At 47.3% G+C, this 18,356-nt stretch overlaps 1 long non-coding RNA gene across 1 annotated transcript in view; it reads left to right on the plus strand.

Annotated features, from left to right (window-relative positions):
- Nucleotides 1-18,107, plus strand: part of LOC116983269 — a 98,678-nt gene extending 80,571 nt beyond the window's left edge. The window contains exon 3 of the long non-coding RNA XR_004414662.1: nt 17,936-18,107. This is a non-coding gene — a long non-coding RNA (uncharacterized LOC116983269). The remainder of the gene's footprint in view (nt 1-17,935) is intronic.
- The last annotated feature ends 249 nt before the right edge of the window (nt 18,108-18,356 follow it).

Below are 18,356 nucleotides of genomic sequence, written 5' to 3' on the forward strand. Positions count from 1 at the left end.
AGCAAGTGCCGGGTGATTCTTGGCATAGTTTGCCCGTATGAGGAGCTGTATGCGTTATCTGAGATCCCACTTGATCTCAACACTCCACTCCTCATCGCTGACTTGTTGGACATTTCCCCCGAACATCAGCCTCTGGAGATTAGTGCGTCGCTCCCCAGTCTCCAAGGAGGAGCAGGCCCATGGACTGCTCACCGGATCATATCCAACATGATCCTTCCAGGAAAGGTCCCATTTCATTTTCAGTCATTGGATTATTTCACTCCATCTAACGTTACAGCGGGTAGAGCTGCTATCTCATGTTCAATCCAGGGTGTGTGTGTGTGTGTGAGTGTGCGTGCGTGTATGTGTGTGTGCATGTGTGCTGTGTGTGTGCGTGAGTGTGTGTGTATGTGCGCATGTGCGTGACTGTGTGTGTGCGCATGTGTGTATGTGTGCATGTGCGTGAGTGTGTGTGTCCGCATGTGTGTATAATAATAATAATAATAAATTTTATTTAATGGGCGCCTTTCAAACATCTCAAGGTCACCTTACATAGTATATCGGAATAACATATAATCGGAATATAACAAGTAATAAAGACATCACAGAGACACAAATTAAAAACAGGATTCAATCCAAAAACAGAAAATCAAAAACACAGTGGGAAGAGAGAGCAGCGGCAGCCAAATCGTGCCAGCGTCCACTCTCTCTTCACGGCAGCCATCTTGGACACAGACCTACAGGACTACAATTAGACAAAAAAATCATCCCCCCACAGTGGATAGCGCACTGTGGAGGAAGGCACAATGTCCAGTCCCCACCCCATGTTCACCCCAAAGTCAGGCCTATTGAGGCCACCGCAATTGCCTCTACAGAGGCCCGATGTTCCTGGCCGTTCTCACCGGGTGGTCTTGCCCCGGCGTCGGGAGAGTCCTTTTGGCGGCTGGGCCACCTGGAACGGCCGCTTCCTGGTTGGAGCCCGCGGCTGCCGAAGCCGACAAGGCCGCGCCGGTTTGGAGCGCCCAGGCTCCCGATGACAAAGTCGGCGCCGCCTCTCCGCACTGCCGCCTTGCCGCCTCTACGCTCCGCAGACCCGCAGCCCGGAGTTGTTGCTCTCGGCGGTCCAGCTCGCCAGAGCTCCAGCGCGTCGCTCCAGCGCGGCGACCCAGGCAAGGGATCGCCCGCTCCGCTCCAGCACTCCAATGCTGTGCCGCCGCCGAGGCCGAGGTGCTGGGCGGTTCCCGCCAGGAAACGGCGCTCCAAGCCCGCAGGTAGGCCATGAGGACGGGTCAACGGGCAGCCCGGAGAAAAGGCTGCCACACCGACCAGGTAGGGACCTAGAAATTAAGTTAATACCTACCCCCCACATTAAAAAGACCATATCCCCTACAAACAAAAAACAGGACTCACTAAAAACTATAAAAAAAACGGATTTAAAACGGACGGCTGCTGGCTAGCAGCCGTTCACCAAGATGGCTCCTCCTCCTCGAATGTGTATGTGCGCATGTGCGTGAGTGTGTGTGTGCGCATGTGTGCATGTGTGCATGTGCAGTTTGCATGTTCTCCCTGTGAGAGAGCACAGGTTTCCCCCAGGTGCTCCTGTTTTCTCCCATATTTAGTTTAGTTCAGAGCTACACTGCGGAAACAGGCCCTTTAGCGCACGGAGTCCGTGCCGACCAGCGATCATCCCATACACTAACACTATCCCACACACACTGGGGACAATGTACAATTTTACTAAAGCCAATTAACCTACAAACCTGCACATCTTTGGAGTGTGGGAGGAAGCCGGAGCACCCGTGGAAAACCCATGCGATCACTGGGAGAACGTACAAACTCCATACAGACAGCACCGGTAATCAGGATTGAACGCGGGTCTTTGGAGCTGTAAGGCAGCAACTCTACCCCTGTGCCACTGTGTCACCTATAGCAGTGCCAAGCAAAACAAGATATTAGTGGCAAATCATTAAAAGCAAGTTCATGGTCATGCAAGAGGTGACCCGTAGTGCCCTGTTCTTGAGGTAGGATTAGGGTTGTGCAGGTCGGCTCAAGAACATGATCATTGTCGGAAAGTAACTGTTCCTGCATTTTCACTGATGCAGAGTGTCACGAATGAAGTGCTGCACTGATGCAGTGTTGCATGATACATCCACAGAAGGAATGAAGAAGGGTGTCTCAGCCCACAGTTGGATCTACATGAGATGGGGATGTGTGCCAAGTGAGCAGATGGCATTTAATTTGGAAGAGCAGGGCTCCTGGGAGTCTTGTGGAACAGAGAGACCCAGGGCACCCAATATGCATACACAGCTCCCTGAAAGTGTAACACCGGTGGGCAGGATGGTAAAGATGGCTTTTGGCACGCTTGGGGCATTGTGTACAGGTGTGGTAACATGGTGTTACAACTGTACAAGACGTTGGCGAGACCACACTTGGAGTATTGTGCACTGTTCTGGCCAACAGCGTCAGTGAGGATATCATTAAGGGTGGCACAGTGGCGCAGTGGTAGAGTCGTTGCCTTATGGCGCCAGAGATCTGGGTTTGATCCTGAGTACAGGTACCGTCTGTAAGGAGTTTGTACGTTCTCAGCGTGACCTGCGTGGGTTTCTCCGGGTGCTCCGGTTTCCTCCCATACTACAAAAGCCTTCAGGTTTGTAGGTTAATTGGCTTCTGTAAATTGTTCCTAGTGTGTAGGGTAGAACTAGTGTACGGGGTGATTGCTGGTCGGCGTGGACTCGGTGCGCCAAAGTGCCAGTTTCCACCGTGTATCTAAACTAAACTAGACTAAAGTTGAAAAAGGTGCAGATGCGATTGACAAGGGTCAAGAAGGTTGAAAGCAGAAACATCACCACTCCATGTTGTCCAGAAATCCTGCCTGACCCACTGAGTTTCTCCAGCACTTTGTGTTCTAGGCAAGATTCCAGCATCTGCAGTTCCTTGTGTCTTCACAAGGGTGTTACTGCGACTGGCAGACTTGGGTTATGAAGAGAGAATGGATAGACTGAGTGTTTTCCCTGAAATGACGGAAGCTGACGATTAGTTTAGTTCAGTTTAATATTGTCACGTGAACCAAGGTTCAGTGAACAAAAAATTGTTGTTGCATGCAAGGGAAATATTGTACAGTGCAGGAACAGGCCCTTCAGCCCACAATGTCTGTGGCTTGATGGAGAGGCCTCAGGCACCTGTCCTTCCCACTGGGCGGTGGCGGTGAGAAGAGGGTCTGGTCTGGCGGAGACAGTGGGCTCAGAGGGACGTTGGTGCGGGAGAGAGAAGAGCGCACCAGCGCTAGGCAACTGGGAGCGGTAAACAAACAACGAAGAGTTGGGCAAACTACCACTTGCACCCAGCATTGTCACCAATTAAAGGCGGCACACAGTGGCTTTTAACACAGGAGGAATGCAGAGAGCTGTAACTGTAACTGGAGAGCGCTCGCTTTGTTAGCTGGGCTTGGTGCCGGCTGTGTGTCTGCCTGAAACTATGCTGCGTGCAGACCCAAATGTTGTTATTGTAACCCGCACCTACCACCTCCCCCCCGACAAACATGCCCCATCTATGCTGGTCCCACCTGCCTGCGGTTGGCCCATATCCCTCTAAACCTGTCCCACCAAAGAACTACCTCCTCTGGCAGTTCATTCCATATAGTCACCAACCTCTGTGAAAAAGTTGCCCTTCAGGATCCTATTCATCTTTCCCTCTTCACAAATCCAAGAACTCTAGTTGTTGATTCTTACCCTGAGAAGAAGACCGTGCATGCACCCTATTTATTCTCCTCATGACTTTATTCAACTCTATTAAACCCTCTCAGTTTAAATCTATCTCCTCTGGTTCACCTTTACTTTGGGTAAATATCTCTGTGCATTTATCCTATCTATACCGCTCATGATCTTATACACTGTTATAAGATCACCCCTCATCCTCCAAGGAATAAAGTCCAAGCCTGCCCAACTTCTCCCTATAGCTTAGGCTCTCAAGTCCTGGCAACATCCTTAAAAATCTTCTCTGAACTCTTTCCAGCTTAGAGTCATAGAGGGATAGAGTCATAGAGTGATACAGTATAGAAACAGGCTCTTCGGCCCAACTTGCCCACACCAGCCAACAATGTCCCAGCTACACTAGTCCCACTTGCCTGCGCTTGGTCCATATCCTTCCAAATCTGTCCTATCCATGTACCTGTCTAACTGTTTCTTAAACGATGGGATAGTCCCAGCCTCAACTAACTCCTCTGGCAGCTTGTTCCATACACCCACCACCCTTTGTGTAAAAAAGTTACCACTCGGATTCCTATTAAATCTTTTCCCCTTCACCTTGAACCCATGTCCTCTGGTCCTCGATTCCCCAACTCTGGGCAAAAGACTCTGTGCATCTACCCGATCTATTCCTTTCATGATTTTGGACACCTCTATAAGGCCTCCCCTCATCTTCCTGCGCTCCATGGAATAGAGACCCAGCCTACTCAACCTCTCCCTCTAGCTCACAGCCTCTAGTCCTGGCAATATCCTTGTAAATCTTTTCTGAACCCTTTCAAGCTTGGCAATATCTTTCCTATAACATGGTGGCCAGAACTGAACACAATATTCTAAATGCGGTCTCACCAACATCTTATACAACTGCAACATGGCCTCCCAACTTCTAAACTCAATACTCAGATTGATGAAGGCCAGAATGCCAAAAGCTTTTTTGACCACCTTATCTACCTGCGACTTGACCTTCAAGGAACCATGCACCTGTACTCCTAGATCCCTCTGCTCTATAACATTATGCAGAGGCCTACCATTTACTGTGTAGATCCTGCCCTTGTTCGACGTCCCAAAATGCAACACCTCATACTTCTCTGTATTAAATTCCATCAACCATTCCTCCGCCCACCTGGCCAATCGATCCAGATCCTGCTGCAATCGTTCACAACCATCTTCACTATCTGCAAAACCACTAACTTTTGTATCATCAGCAAACTTGCTAATCTTGCCCTGTATGTTCTCATCCAAATCTTGATGTAGATGACAAACAGTAACGGGCCCAGCACCGAACCCTGAGGCACACCACTAGTCACAGGCATCCAAACCTTCCACCACTACCCTCTGCTTCCTTCCATGGAGCCAATTTGTTATCCATTCAACTATCTCTCCTTGGATCCCATGCGAACTAACCTTCCAGAGCAGTCTCCCATGCGGCACCTTGTCGAATGCCTTACTGAAGTCCATGTACACAACATCTACAGCTCTGCCCTCATCAACCTTTGTGGTCACGTCTTCAAATAAATCTATCAGATTTGTGAGACACGACCTCCCAAGTAGAAAACGATGCTGACTATCCTTAATCAGCCCTTGTCCATCCAAGTGCCTGTATATCCTATCCCTCAGAATACTCTCCAGTAACTAACCAACTACAGATGTTAAGCTCACCGGCTTATAGTTCCCAGAATTTTCCCTGCAGTCCTTTGTGAAAAGAGGAACAACATTTGCCACCCTCCAGTCTTCCAGCACCTCTCCTGTAATTAAAGAAAGCTCGTAAATTTCAACCAGGGCTCCCGCAATTTCCTCTCTAGTTTCCCGCAATGTCCTCAGATGTATCTGATCAGGACCTGGAGATTTGTCTACCTTCAAACATGACAGTACCTTCAGTACTTCTTCGACAGTAACCCTGACTGCTCTCAAGACACTTCCAGTGACTGCTCCCATTTTCCTCCATCCTACTGTCTTTCTCCTCGGTATCTATATCTTATCTATATATTACTAAATAATTCATGCGCTGAATTACGCCAAAACATTACACGATAGCGCTACAATTTTTGGACCACCTTACTCAACATTGTCCTGTGGTGTGTAACTGGGCACCCCTAGATCCCTCTGTTCTGCAACACTCTACATGCGGACCGAGATGCCCCATCTAAGCTAGTCCCATTTTGGCCCATGTCCCTCCAAAGGTTTTCTTTCCATGCATCTGCACAACGTCTTTTAAATGTTATTTTGTACCTGCCACAACTACTTGCTCTGGCAATAGACATAACTTGCTAGAGTAACTGAGTGGGACAGGTGGCATCTCTGGAGAAAAAGAATAGGTTATGGTTCCGGTTGGGACCCTTCTGACCTGCTGAATTACTCCAGCATTTTGTGTCTATTTTTGGTGTAAACCAACCTCTGCAGTTCCTTCCTACACATGCTTCTTCTGGTAGCTTGTTCCATATACCCACCACCCTCTGAATGAAAAAGTTTCGCCTCTGGTTGCTATTGAATCTTTTCTCTCTCCCCTTAATGTTATGTCCTCAGGTTCTTGATTCCCCTACCCTGGGAAACAGATTTGGTGCGCTCATCCTATGAATTCCCCTGCTATTTATTGTGTGAGTCCTAGAGAGTCCTGGATTAATTTACCAAAATGCAATACCTTGCACATGTGTGGGTTGAGTTCCATTTGCCATTCCTTGGCCCACTTCTCCAGTTCATCTCACTCCTGTTGTAATCGAAGACAACTTTCTGCATTCCTTCTGTGGATATATCTTGCAGCACTGCAATAGCGCCAGTGCAGTGCAGTACTGACCTCAGTGCAGATGAATTGCAGCGTTCTTGGTTAGACCAGGATTGCACACAGGACTGCTCTCCGATTTATAAAGTTGGCACTGGACACAGGTCTGTGTGTGAGACAGGTTCACATGTGGAACCACAGAATGAAACACTTCTAATTATCAGGGGAAGGTGAACAAGTTGCCTCACTTGTCACAGAGTAACACAGCACAAAAACAGGCCCTTCGGCCCATCTCATCCATGCCGACCGAGATGTCCCGTCTAAGTTGATCCCATTTTTCCACGTTTGTCCCATATCCCTCTAAACCTTGTCTATCCATATATCTGCCCGAATATCTTTTAAATGGTATTTTACCTGCCTCAACTACTTCCTCTGGCAGCTCGTTTCATACACCCACTGTGTAAAAAAGTCATACACTGTGTGAAAAGGTTGCCCCTATAGTTCCTATTAAATCTTTCCCCCCTCCCCTTAAACCTATGTCCTCTGGTATTTGATTTTCTTACACTGGGTAAAAGAGCATTCATTCTATATAGACACAAAAATCTGGAGTAACTCAGCAATAGACACAAAAATCTGGAGTAACTCAGCGTATTCTATATATCCCCCTCAAGACTTTATATACCTCTGTATATCACCCCTCTCCGGATGATCAGCCATGATCATATTGAATGGCGGTGCAGGCTCCTGCACCTATTTTCTATGTTTCTATGTGCTTCAAGGAATATGGTCCAAGCGGCTCAATCTCTCCCTGTAGCCCAGGCCCTCTCTGCATCCTTTCCACCGTCATTACATTCTTCTTATAGAAGGGTGACTAAAATTGTACACAATACTCCAAGTGAGGTCTCAGCAACATCTTGTACACCTGTAACATAACATCTCGATTTTTATATTCAATATAAAGGGTCTGAAGAAGAGTCCCAACCCAAAAGATCACCTATTCATATTTTCGAGAGATGCTATTTGAACCGCTGAGTTACTCCAGCACTTTGTACCTTTTCCCTGAAGAAGGCCAGTGTGTCAAAAGACATTCTCACCACCCTGTCTACCTGCGATTCCACTTTTGGGCAACTATGTACCTGTACTTCTAGATCACTCTGCTCTAGAACACTTCCCAAGGCCCCGCCATTCGCTGGGAAGATTCTATCCTGGTTTGACTTCCCAAAATGTAACACCTCACATTTATCTGAATTAAACTCCATTTGCCATTCTTTGGCCAATTTGCCCAGGTGATTAGAATCCCACTGAAATTCTTGATAACCATTTTCCCTGTCTACGATACCATTTTAGTGACATCTGCAAAGTTGATAACCATGCCTTATACATTGTCAACCAAATTATTAATATGGGTGACAAATTCAAGAGTCAAGAGCGTTTTATTGTCATATGTCCCAAAACAGAACAATGATATTCGTAGGTACACAAAATTGCTGGGGAAACTCAGCGGGTGCAGCAGCATCTATGGAGCGAAGGAAATAGGCGACGTTTCGGGCCGAAACCCTTCTTCAGACTGATGGGGCGTGGGGAAAGAAAGAAGAAAAAGGGAGGAGGAGGAGGAGCCCGAGGGCGGGCGGATGGGAGGGTGGGAGGAGACAGCTAGAGGGTGAAGGAAGGGGAGGAGACAGCACGGGCTAGCCAAATTGGGAGAATTCAATGTTGATGCCATAAGGACGCAAGGACCCCAGACGGAATATGAGGTGCTGTTCCTCCAATTTCCGCTGTTGCTCACTCTGGCAATGGAGGAGACCCAGGACAGAGAGGTCGGATTGGGAATGGGAGGGGGAGTTGAAGTGCTGAGCCACCGGGAGGTCAGGTAGGTTATTGCGGACTGAGCGGAGGTGTTCGGCGAAACGGTCGCCCAACCTACGCTTGGTCTCACCGATGTAAATCAGCTGACATCTAGAGCAGCGGATGCAGTAGATGAGGTTGGAGGAGATACAGGTGAACCTTTGTCGCACCTGGAACGACTGCTTGGGACCTTGAATGGAGTCGAGGGGGGAGGTGAAGGGACAGGTGTTGCATTTCTTGCGGTTGCAACGGAAAGTGCCCGGGGAGGGGGTGGTGCGGGAGGGAAGGGAAGAATTGACGAGGGAGTTGCGGAAGGAGCGGTCTTTGCGGAAGGCAGACATGGGGGGAGATGGGAAGATGTGGCGAGTGGTGGGGTCACGTTGGAGGTGGCGGAAATGGCGGAGGATTATGTGTTGTATTTGCCGGCTGGTGGGGTGAAAGGTGAGGACCAGAGGGACTCTGCCCTTGTTGCGTGTGCGGGGATGGGGAGAGAGAGCAGTGTTACGGGGTATGGATGAGACCCTGGTGTGAGCCTCATCTATGGTGGCGGAGGGGAATCCCCGTTCCCTGAAGAACGAGGACATTTCCGATGCCCTGGTATGAAATGTCTCATCCTGGGAACAGATGCGGCGTAGGCGGAGGAATTGGGAGTAGGGGATGGAGTCTTTACAGGGGGCAGGGTGGGAAGACGTGTAGTCCAGATAGCCATGTGAGTCAGTGGGTTTGTAATGTATGTCGGTCAGGAGTCTGTCCCCTGCGATGGAGATGGTGAGGTCAAGGAATGGTAGGGAAGTGATATTCGTACGTACAGCAGCAAAACAGATATGTAAACACAGATCTGTAAAACCCATAATAAACAAAAAAAAAGTTCAGTATATATGTATGAAAAAAACAGGCAAATAAATAGACAATAATAGTGCAAAAACAAGCGATGCACTGCAACTACACTGGGAGGGGCACACTATATCTGTGCTGGGGGAGGGGTGCACTGTATCTGCACTGGGGGAGGGGTGCATTGTATCTACACGGGGATGTGTGCACTGTATCTGCACTGGGGGAGGGGTGCACTGTATCTGCACTGGGGGAGGGGTGCACTGTATCTGCACTGGGGGAGGGGTGCACTGTATCTGCACTGGGGGAGGGGTGCATTGTATCTGCACTGGGGGAGGGGTGCATTGTATCTGCACTGGGGGAGGGGTGCATTGTATCCACTTGGAGGGGTGGGGTGTGCCTTCCGCCCACAGTACCATAGTCCCGAGCAGGACCTTTAGGAGCCTAAGTGGATTTTTTAAATCCTTAATTAGTTCGACTCGCTCGCTCTGCTGTACCTGAGCCACTCGTTCCAACAATCTGCAGAGAGACAATAGGTACAGGATTAGGCCGTACGGCCCTTTGAGCCATTCAATGAGAAATTTAAACTAGAAAAAACAAGTAAAATATCTCACAGGATTATAAACCGGCTTCAGCAGAGTCATGTTATTGTGGTTCAACTGACAGCTTTACGTACGAGTTTGATTATAGGCCTCGTTCTCTGACCTTGCCTTTATTTTAACATACTAATTCATCCATTTGGAGAAGATTAAAGGCAAGCCTTGTAGGCTTTCCTGTTGTCGAACTCAATCGCGGTTCTGTCAATCCAGATCAACGGAGATCGGTTCAAAGGATCAGTCTCAGGGGAACAAATGTCCCTGTGAAAGGCACACTTCATTGTAACTCTTGACATTACACAGCCCTTATATAACCCACGTCAGACTACTCTTAATTGGGACCAGCTTCCTCTCCATCTAGCTGCTCCCTCTCTCTCTCATGAAACACAGACAAGAGGCGCCGTGCATAAGTCACCACCTGCTTCCATCTGTCTCCACAACACTGCATTTGTATAGCAACTTTAACCCGGTTAAAAGAAACAGTTCTGAGAAGTCTCACAACACAAGCTGCTACGGAGTTTAAAGTAAAGGTCCTCGAGTAAATGACAGCACAGTGGCACAGCGGTAGAGCTGCTGCCTTACAGGTTTGATCCTGACCATGGGTGCTGTCTGTATGGAGTTTGCAAGTTCTCCCTGTGACTGTGTGGGTTTCCTCCTCTGCTCTGGTTTCTTTCCTCATTCCAAAACATGCAGCTTTGTAGGATAATTGGCTTCGGTAAAATTACAAATTGTCCCTAGTGTGTAGGATAGTGCCAGTGTGCGAGGTGATCGCTGGTCGGCACGGACTCGGTGGGCCGAAGGGCTTGTGTCCATGTTGAATCTAAAGTAAAGTAAAGTCCAAAGCAGACGTAAACATTTAAAAAATGATTTCTAACATTTAGTTTGTCTAGTATAGACAGGGTGGGCTGAAGGGCCTCTCTGCGCTGTGGGATGTTATGACAGTGAGACACATGGCATTGCCATTCCTGGGCCCACTTATTTATCGAGGATTATAACAGAATCTTGATCAGCTGAGCAAGTGGGCCGAGGAATGGCAGATGGAGTTTAATTCAGATTAGTGTGAGGTGTTCCATTTCTGGAATTCAAACCATGGCAGGACCTGCAGAGTGAATGGTAGGGCCCTGTGGAGTGTTTTAGGGCAGGGGGATCGAGGAGTGCAAGCGCACAGTTGTCGGAGAGATAGATAGGTAGCAGGTAGATAGGATGCTGAAGAAGGCCTTTGACACATTGGCCTTCATCACTCACGGAATTTAATGTAGAAGTTTTTGACATCATGTTACAGTTGTAGACATTGGTGAGGCTGCACTTGGAGTATTGTCTTTCATTTTGTTCACCCTGCTGTAGGAAATATACCTCCCTCACCAGGCGATGGTGTTTCTGCTCCCTGATATCTCCGCTGTCAGCTCGGCTGTGGCAATGGAAATGGAGAGCACTTCCCACCGAGCGATTGTCAGACGCGTGCTTTGCCTCTCGGTGTCTGGGCCAGTTGTGGAGACAGGCACTATCCCAAAATAGACCCTGAACACTGACCAACTGCGGCATTCCTGGCACGCGGGACTGGGAGGGATGGGATGGAACGAACCAAAATAAGCATAAACAACTCTGACATTCTCTAACTGTATAGGAATGCAGTTCCATTAGACATCTTATTGCAGCCCTGGAGGTCACTCAGACTTGGTGTTGGTTTATTACTGTCACGTGTACCGAGATACAGTGTAAACATTACTAATCAAGAGCTTATCGATCTTTGCTCTAAATATACCCAATGACTTGGCCTCCTCAGCCTTCTGTGGCAATGAATTCCACAGGTTGTCCCATACATCCCAGACAAGCCACACACAGGCGCAACAGATGGAGCGAAGAGAAAATCACCACTAGTGTTACAGTTGCTGGGAAAGTGCAGATAAAAAGGCGCAAGAACCGCAATGAGGCGGGTTGGAGGATTTGGGCTACACACTAGCTTATGGAAGGACCGTCAGTAGTCTAACATTAGCAGGGAAGATGTTCTTGAGTCTGGTGGTACGTGCTTTCAATCTTCTCTATCTATTGCCCATTGTATTTATACAATGCCCGTTGTATTATAGGGTCATAGCATCATACAACATGGAAACAGGCCCTTCGGCCCGGTGTCAATGCCCCATTTATGGCAGCCCCGTTTGCCTGCATTTGGCCCATATCCCTTTAAACCTTTACTATCCATGTACCTGTCGATATGTCTTTTAAATGCAGTTTTAGTACCTACTTCAACTACAGTACCTCCTTTGGCAGCTCGTTCCATATACTCACCACCCTCTGTGAAGCAGTTGTCCCTCAGGTTCCTATGAAGTCTTTTCCCACTCGCCTTAAACCTATGTCCTCTGGTTCTTGATTTCCCTACTCTGTGTAAAAGACTCTGTAAACAGTCCTCAGTTCTTAGATTCCGGGAGCATGTCTCATGTGAGCTTCTCCGCACTGCCCCTGTTTGTTATAAGGACGTGGAGATCGACTCAGGTAAAGAGCTGCAGTTCCGGAGTTGGTACGTTCTTCCTGTGACTGCATGGGTTTCCTTCTGGTGCTCCGATTCCCTCCCACGTCCCAAAGATGCGCCCATGTGGGTTTGTAGGTTGATTGGCTGCTGTAAATTGTCTCTAGTGTCTAGGATAGAATGAGTGTATGGGTGATCACTGGACTTGGTGGGCCGAAGGGCCTGTTTCCACACTGTATCTCTAAACTAATCTCAACAAGATCATAAGGCATAGGTGCAGAATTAGGCCATTCGGCCCATCAAGTTTGCTCCGTTGATCAATCATGACTGATCTATTTTTCCCTCTCAACCCCATTCCCCATCACCTTTGACAGCCTTACTAATCAAGAGCTTATCGATCTTTGCTCTAAATATACCCAATGACTTGGCCTCCTCGGCCTTCTGTGGCAATGAATTCCACAGATTCACCACCCTCTGGCTAAATACATTCCTTTTCACTTGATGCCTATATCTGGCACCTGAGACTGCAGACCCTGGGATAGAAATAGTTAGCTTGGAGCATGACTGCCTTGGAAGTCTTGCATGACTGCTCTGAGTCAGGGTGTGTTTATTGCCAATGTCACAAGTATGCTGAGGTACAGGTACAAATGAAAACATTGCCTGCGGCAGTGGCACAGTGGAGCAGCGGTAGAGTTGCTGCCTCACAGTGCCAGCGACTTGGGTTCAATCCTAACTATGGGTGCTGCCTGCACGGAGTTTGTTCGCTCTCCCTGTGACTGCGTCGGTTTCCTCTAGATTCTCCCGTTTGCTCTCACAACCCAAAGATGTGCAGGATTGTAGGTGAATTGGCTTCGGTAAAAACATTTTGTAAAAACGGCCCCATGTGTGTAGGATAGTGTTAGTGTACGGGGTGATCGCTGTTCAGCTCGGCGGGCCGAAGGGCCTGTTTCCGCGCTGTATCTCTGAAGTATAAAGCCACATAGATTCAGACAACACACATACATTCTGCAAGACAGTGACAGGAAAATGATTGTGCAAAAAAAAAAGACATCAGTGCAGAGCACAATTAGAAAACAAGTGCACGGCAGTGTCTGAAGAAGGGTTTCGGCCCGAAACGTCGCCTATTTCCTTCGCTCCATAGATGCTGCTGCACCCGCTGAGTTTCCCCAGCAATTTTGTGTACCTTCGATATTCCAGCATCTGCAGTTCCCTTTTGAACACAAGTGCACGGCAGTGTTCTGTTCCGTAGTGTTCTGTTGCCGAGGGAGGATTATGGTTGTGCGGGTCGATTCAAGGACCCGGTGGTTGTAGGAAAGTATCTGTTCCTGAACCTGATGCTGTGGGACTTCAGGCTTCTGTATCTCCTGCCCAACGGTAGCAGCGAGAAGAGGAAACGGCCTGGATGGTGAGGATCCTTGATGATAGATACCGGCTTCTGAGCGTTGGGATTGACGGACCAGGCCGTGATGCAGCCAATCAGATGAAGGATCCTCACTAGAAACGTCATCTATTCATGCCCTCCAGAGATGCTGCCTGAGCCCATTCCCCCGGCACTTTGTGTTCCCCACAAGATCCCAGCATCTGCAGTTTCTTGAGTCTATGTTGCAAGCGCTGCAACAGTGCATCCATCAAGCTTCTCAGAGTATTCAGTCACCTGCCATTCCTGTGAGGTCCCTCAGGATGAGCCGTGGGTCCCACAGCTCCGTTCACCAGTAGCAACATGACATACATCTTCCTGATGCCATTCCCCTCCATGCTTCCACAGTGTAAGAGTGTCATTGTTCTGTTTCGGTACACATGACAGTACAACACTCCTGACTCTTGACACCGCTCCTTGCCAGCATTTATTGCCCATCCATCTTTGCCCCTGAACTGAGGCAGTACAGGGTGTGGAGTCACCTACAGGTCAGGGGATACAACAGCAGACTTCCTCCTGTAAGGGGCATTAGTGTAACCGTTGTATTTTTACAACAATCAACAGCTCAATTATCCGAAAATCGAGACTTCCAGGTTGAAGAACAGCTTCTTCCCAGTAACCATCGGGCTCTTGAACACTGCACAACACTAACCACAGCAACTGTGATCTTCTATGGAACTCGTCTTTGGCTACACTACAAGGCTGCCAACTCTCACGCATTGAGCGTGAGAATCAAGCATTTCGCCAAATTCTCACGCTCTCACGCTGATCACAAATTTCTCACGCTCTGTCGTGAGAAATTCAGTGATCAACGAAAATGTCAAAACTCATATCAACTGCATGGGCCGCGGGTGTTGGAGAACCGGGGCTGAGGGAGGGATGGAAGCAGAAGCAGCGGCGGGGACAGATGCGGACGGAGAGCCGGGGCTGGCGAGTTTTTGCCGGGCTGGTGAGTGGTTTCCGGGCTGGCGAGTCGCCACCTGCAGCTCCATCCATGGAGCAGCCTCAGTGCAAGAGTCTCGGGTCGTCAGAGGCATCGGAAGCGTTGCACCGCTGCCGTGAGAGTCTCTGTGTCAAATTCGCCCAGGTGACCAGCATGGATCAGGCTGCGGCTCCGTGCATCTCGGAGGACAATCAGTGGCTGCTGGAAGTGAGTACCAAGGTAGAAACAGTGGAAGATAGTGGCCTTCAAATGGGGGGTGGTTGGAGAAAGCATCCTGCTTGCCTGCTAGATTTTCACTTACTTTAACTGCAGGAAAAATGTTCCCGATGTTGGGGGAAGTTCAGAACCAGGGGTCACAGTTGAAGAATAGGGTAGGCCAGTTAGGACTGAGTTGAGGACAAACTTTCTTCACGCAGAGAGTTTTGAATCTGTGGAATTCTCTGCCACAGAAGGCAGTGGAGGCCAATTCACTGGATGTTTTCAAGAGAGAGTTACATTCAGCTCTTGGGGCTAGTGAAATCAAGGGATATGGGGAAAAAACAGGAAAGAGGTAATGATTTTAGATGAACGCCCATGATCATATTGAATGGCAGTGTTGGCTCGAAGGGCCGAATGGCCTATTCCTGCACCTATTTTCTATGTTTCTATGCTTGAGTATATGGCAATAAAACTCGACCACTTGATTTTGAAGCATTCATGCATGGTGGAGGTATAATGTAGTCATAGAGCGATACAGTGTGAAAACAGGCCCTTCGGCCCAACTTGCCCACACCCGCCAACATGTCCCAGCTATACTACCTGCTTTTGGTCCATATCCCTCCAAACCTGTCCTATATATGTATCAGTCTAACTGTTTCGTAAATGTTGGGATAGTCCCTGCCGCAACTACCTCCTCTGGCTGCTTGTTCCATATACCCACCACCCTTTGTGTGGAACAAGTTACCCCTTAAAAAGTTACCTCTTAAAAATACTTCATACAAAAAGCATTGAAATCATACTTCTACACTGCACTAAAACATGATTTTAATACATCAAATTTCAAAAAGTCCCTATCGTGGGAGGGGGAGCACCCCCCTCCAACACCCTCCCCCCCCCACTCAGTTGCTCCACTCCCTCACTGGGTACCCCCAAGGCCTGTGATCAGTGATTGCTCAGCCTCCCCACTTTCAAAAACGCTCCGTGGCCCCTGGTTCAGACAGAGAACACTGCCAGATATGAGCGGGGAACTGAGGCCAGTTGTCCATGATGTCTGGATCCTAATACTCAGAACTTCGTGTTTCGGAGTTGGCTAATGTTATTGATTTGTAATTAGCCTGATTTGTAATTAGTTGACAAAACCTTAATTTATTAATCCGGAATATCCAGGGGGATGGGATAAGTGTAATATTAAAATGACATGCAAGGTGTCAGGCTGTCTGTCACAACATACAGCCCCGATAACCCATTATTTCCTTCAGTTAAATATTGGTAAGGTAGCACTATTAACATTTGCCACTCAACTATTATGTTTGTTTACCTCACTGACTATTTCTAATATCCCCCTCCCAAAATTCCTTTAACAGGTTGAATAGAAATGTCCTCAATCTCGTTGTTTTATTAATTGAACACGCAGATGAACATCCTCCATGGAGTGTAATCAGATGGAAACTGATTCAGATGCAATGTTTAAGAGCTTGTTCAAAGAAGGGGCATATTTTAAAGGAATGACAGAGATACTTGCAGGGAATGTGTGAGGAGGTTATTATTTGTCTTTAGTTTTAGCTTGAACCAGGTAATCTGAAGATTCAAAGTTTAATATAGTAATTGTGCTGATACTGACTCCAACCAACCACGTAATGAATATCATTCATTCCGGAGGTTTAATTTTTCTGATGCCATTTAAACTTCAAATGGACTTCAATCACTTCGATGTAAAAGTAATTGGGAATGGGGAGCATTGGATCAAAAATTTGCCCTCAGTACATATTAATTGTAATATAATAATGTATGCACGTTGGTAGGTGCGATCAAAACAAAGATCTTTTTTTTATCATTGTTGTGTTATGACTACAACAGAAAATATTATGTACTCTCAAGATCACATTTAATAGAATAATATCGCTTAAATATATAGTTATTGGACTTTGCATTTCAGAAAAGTCCCAGCAGAGAGGAAGACAGCAAAATACTGAAAATATTGGTGGTGAAAATGATTTCAGGACAGTTTTTTTAGAAAATGAAGGAAATGGTAACAGCATACTTATACAGCTGAGTGAGTATAATTTTATGGATGAGAAATTGAGTTCAACCAATTGATGACTTCTTTGACAAAGTAACTAGCATGTTAGATAAGAAGGAAGCCAATGGATGTAGACATTTTGTTACACAAAATTAGGTCTGTGAAGTGCCCCATTAGTGCACTAGATATGTACCTGTGGACTTGAACGTAATAGGTTAAGTCCAGGGGGTCAGATATGGGGCTTTATGTGTGGGCCAGATATATTGTCAGTGCAGAGGGGCTAGGAGCAAGGCCAAGTGTGCATCCAGAGTCAAGGTCTGGAATAGTCCTAGGTGTGCAGTCAATGCTGGGACAATGGGAGTGTTCAGCACTGGGAACCTAAGCAGGTAAACACCTATGATCAGGGTAGAATAAGGGGCCAGGTGTAAGGCTGGACTTAAGGTCAGGAATGAGGGAAGGTATGCAACTGGAGTCAGGGTCAGGAGTAGAACCAGGTGTGCAGTGAGACCCAGGTTGGTCAACATAGGCCAAGTGTTTGATTATATTCTGATTTCTATACATGAATAAACTAAGATCATTCATGTGCTGCACCTGTTGATCAGAGCCTGTGTCTACTGTGGAATGTAATTAGGAATGTAATTTAGCCTAACCTTATTCATAGCTACTCCAATTTAAAGCATAAATATTGCATTCAAGTGTAAGTCTGGTATAACAGTTATTCATTTATTGTATTTTTGATTATTATATATTTATCTGTGTGTTATTGCATTTACAGGCCTGTTAAGCTGCAGCTAGTAAGAATATCATTGTTTACTTTAGTTTAGAGATACTGCGCAGTACAGGCCCTTCAGCCCACTGAGCCCATGCTGACCATCAATCCCCATAGACTCGCACTATCCTACACACTAGGGACAATTTACAATCTTTTACCAAAGTCAGTTAACCTATAAACCTGTATGTCTTTGGAGTGTGGGAGGAAACCAGAGCACCCAGAGGAAACCCATGCAGTCACAGGAAGAATGTACAAACTCCATACAGACAGCACCCATAGTCAGGATCGAACCCGGGACTCTCACACTGTAAAGCAGCAATCTGCCACTGTGCCGTCACATGGCACACATGAAAATGAAACGCTCACTCTCTTGGTTAATTTAATCAATAAGATTCACATTTCCTTGCTTCCTAGGTGGGATTTGAACCATGCCTTTGGATAATCGATGCTGAACTCTGGCTGGTAATCGAATAGCTTTAACCACTACTCTGTCAGGTCTGTATTTATGCACGGTGGAACAATTGCTTGCTGTTGTGAAGGATGTCAGTGAATATCTCCTTCAGCTCAGGCTGACCTGCTGAGTACGTGTCCCACCAATCAGTCATTTTTAAAGAGTTTGCTAGTGATTAGGAGAGTTGGCGGAGCGCACTTCCTGCCGTTCACCAGACACTTCTGCCTTCATTAACCCATCATAGACTTCACAACATAGGGCACAGGACAGACCTTTCGGCCCACTATGTCCATGCCGAACATGATTTAGGGTTCAAGTTCAGGGTCAGGTTCATTATTGTCACGTGTACCAAGCTACAGTGAAAAGCTTTGTTTTGCCTGCTAT

Source organism: Amblyraja radiata, chromosome 18 (assembly GCF_010909765.2).
Source record: "Amblyraja radiata isolate CabotCenter1 chromosome 18, sAmbRad1.1.pri, whole genome shotgun sequence".
In the NCBI taxonomy this organism is placed as follows: Eukaryota; Metazoa; Chordata; class Chondrichthyes; order Rajiformes; family Rajidae; genus Amblyraja; species Amblyraja radiata.